Below are 2,500 nucleotides of genomic sequence, written 5' to 3'. Positions count from 1 at the left end.
AACGAGTGTCTCTGCAAACAAAATAAAAAAATTAAAAACATTGGCGTAGTTGCGAGCCCGCCAGGATTCGAACCTGGAATCTCCTGATCCGTAGTCAGGCGCGTTGTCCGTTGCGCCACGGGCCAGACGTTCCGCGTCATTCGTAATGCTTTGCAGTTTCTTTCCATTCCTTACTGTCGACGTCACATGTTCAAAAAGATTCTGCTCCCGCCCGAACAGGGACTCGAACCCTGGACCGTTAGGTTAAAAGCCTAACGCTCTACCGACTGAGCTATCCGGGCTCGTACGTTCTACTCTGTGAAACTTCCAGTTTTCCTTCCCTTATGCTTCGTCTTAAACATCGCACAGCATGAGGTAACGTAATCAAAGTAAACACGATTTGCCCTCCCACCTCTCTCGTGTCTCTTTGGCAACAAGTCGCAACGGGAACATTTTAAGACAAATCTTCGTTCAAACGCCAACTCGCTCCTGTAAAAAATGTCGCCCAACGTGGGGCTCGAACCCACGACCCTGAGATTAAGAGTCTCATGCTCTACCGACTGAGCTAGCCGGGCTGCCAACGATCTCGGATTGCAGTTAACGTGTCAAAAACTATATCCGTTATAATATCGCATTTTCTCGCTAAAGTCGATCGGTCGCTTTTTTATATATATCTGGAATGCAATACACTACACGTGGAATTCCTGAAACTGACTGGTGTAGTCACGGCCGAGTGGTTAAGGCGATGGACTAGAAATCCATTGGGATCTTCCCGCGTAGGTTCGAATCCTACTGACTACGTAATTGCACCAAAGGTATCAGCTTTTTACTTCGTTCTGAAATCGCGTTTTTTCATATCTCGAATGGAAGTTTTAGTTACATTTACGTCCGCATTTTATGCTACACTACGCTTGTTTTGTGTAAGACGTCGTTTTTCGGAGGGTCATCAGATGAAGAGGACGACAACTTCAATCCCATGCTCGCCATATAATTCCAAGACAAGTCTTTTTTTTTTTTCGAAAAGAGAGGCCAAGATTTCTAGTCCAGAAATTTCGCGAAGTCCGGAAATTCGCGATATATTTGAAAAAAAAAACGATATATGCCTTCGTTTCCATCCCAATTGCACCGAATTGGTATTCGACATTCACTAAATTTTGAGTTCCGTTCGAATTTGAGAATTCCGGAAATGTTGCAATTCAACAATTAATCACCCATGTAGAAGTAAGTCTACGTAGACTTATAAGAGAGCTGCAACAAAATCCTACCGCCAAAAACTTTTTTGCGAAGAATTCATCGTAGTCGGCAGGATTCGAACCTGCGCGGGAATAACCCAATGGATTTCAAGTCCATCGCCTTAACCACTCGGCCACGACTACCCGTTCGGGGAAAAGATTTGCCTTTGTAGGTATTACCGAAAAGTATCTAAAACTCTCTCACCAACGCGTTCGAAAGAATAGATTAAAAATTTCGGCAAATTTTCCTTTCGATCCGGTGAACGAGTGTCTCTGTAAACAAAATAAAAAAATTAAAAACATTGGCGTAGTTGCGAGCCCGAAAGGATTCGAACCTGCAATCTCCTGATCCGTAGTCAGGCGCGTTGTCCGTTGCGCCACGGGCCCGACGTTCCGCGTCATTTGTAATGCTTTGCAGTTTCTTTCCATTCCTTACTGTCGACGTCACATGTTCAAAAAGATTCTGCTCCCGCCCGAACAGGGACTCGAACCCTGGACCGTTAGGTTAAAAGCCTAACGCTCTACCGACTGAGCTATCCGGGCTCGTACGCTCTACTCTGTGAAACTTCCAGTTTTCCTTCCCTTATGCTTCGTCTTAAACATCGCACAGCATGAGGTAACGTAATCAAAGTAAACACGATTTGCCCTCCCACGTCTCTCGTGTCTCTTTGGCAACAAGTCGCAACGGGAACATTTTAAGACAAATCTTCGTTCAAACGCCGACTCGCTCCTGTAAAAAATGTCGCCCAACGTGGGGCTCGAACCCACGACCCTGAGATTAAGAGTCTCATGCTCTACCGACTGAGCTAACCGGGCTGCCAACGATCTCGGATTGCAGTTAACGTGTCAAAAACTATATCCGTTATAATATCGCATTTTCTCGCTAAAGTCGATCGGTCGCTTTTTTATATATATCTGGAATGCAATACACTACACGTGGAATTCCTGAATCTCACTGGTGTAGTCATGGCCGAGTGGTTAAGGCGATGGACTAGAAATCCATTGGGATCTTCCCGCGTAGGTTCGAATCCTACTGACTACGTACTTGCACCAAAGGTATCAGCTTCTTACTTCGTTCTGAAATCGCGTTTTTTCATATCTCGAATGGAAGTTTTAGTTACATTTACGTCCGCATTTCATGCTACACTACGCTTGTTTTGTGTAAGACGTCGTTTTTCGGAGGGCCATCAGATGAAGAGGACGACAACTTCAATACCATGCTCGCCATATAATTCCAAGACAAGTCTTGTTATTTTTTTCGAAAAGAGAGGCCAAGATTTCTAGTCCAG

The 2,500-nt window shown here is 44.8% G+C and overlaps 9 non-coding genes across 9 annotated transcripts; 2 read left to right on the top strand and 7 right to left on the bottom strand.

Moving 5' to 3' along the window:
• Nucleotides 1–49: 49 nt before the first annotated feature.
• Nucleotides 50–125, bottom strand: Trnar-acg (transfer RNA arginine (anticodon ACG)). Its single transcript has one exon. It is a non-coding gene; the product is annotated as a tRNA-Arg (tRNA).
• An 83-nt stretch (nt 126–208) lies between these two features.
• Nucleotides 209–281, bottom strand: Trnak-uuu (transfer RNA lysine (anticodon UUU)). The gene has a single exon. It is a non-coding gene; the product is annotated as a tRNA-Lys (tRNA).
• A 200-nt stretch (nt 282–481) lies between these two features.
• Trnak-cuu (transfer RNA lysine (anticodon CUU)) lies at nt 482–554 on the bottom strand. The gene has a single exon. It is a non-coding gene; the product is annotated as a tRNA-Lys (tRNA).
• Nucleotides 555–698: 144 nt separating this feature from the next.
• Trnas-aga (transfer RNA serine (anticodon AGA)) lies at nt 699–780 on the top strand. The gene has a single exon. It is a non-coding gene; the product is annotated as a tRNA-Ser (tRNA).
• A 493-nt stretch (nt 781–1,273) lies between these two features.
• Nucleotides 1,274–1,355, bottom strand: Trnas-uga (transfer RNA serine (anticodon UGA)). The gene has a single exon. It is a non-coding gene; the product is annotated as a tRNA-Ser (tRNA).
• A 170-nt stretch (nt 1,356–1,525) lies between these two features.
• On the bottom strand, nt 1,526–1,598 carry Trnar-acg (transfer RNA arginine (anticodon ACG)). The gene has a single exon. It is a non-coding gene; the product is annotated as a tRNA-Arg (tRNA).
• Nucleotides 1,599–1,681: 83 nt separating this feature from the next.
• Nucleotides 1,682–1,754, bottom strand: Trnak-uuu (transfer RNA lysine (anticodon UUU)). Its single transcript has one exon. It is a non-coding gene; the product is annotated as a tRNA-Lys (tRNA).
• A 200-nt stretch (nt 1,755–1,954) lies between these two features.
• On the bottom strand, nt 1,955–2,027 carry Trnak-cuu (transfer RNA lysine (anticodon CUU)). The gene has a single exon. It is a non-coding gene; the product is annotated as a tRNA-Lys (tRNA).
• A 144-nt stretch (nt 2,028–2,171) lies between these two features.
• Nucleotides 2,172–2,253, top strand: Trnas-aga (transfer RNA serine (anticodon AGA)). The gene has a single exon. It is a non-coding gene; the product is annotated as a tRNA-Ser (tRNA).
• Nucleotides 2,254–2,500: the final 247 nt, after the last annotated feature.

Source organism: Argiope bruennichi, chromosome 9, assembly GCF_947563725.1.
Source record: "Argiope bruennichi chromosome 9, qqArgBrue1.1, whole genome shotgun sequence".
Taxonomy (NCBI): Eukaryota; Metazoa; Arthropoda; class Arachnida; order Araneae; family Araneidae; genus Argiope; species Argiope bruennichi.
The sequence above is the reverse complement of the archived record's forward strand: the minus strand, read 5'-3'. Positions and strand labels throughout refer to the sequence as shown.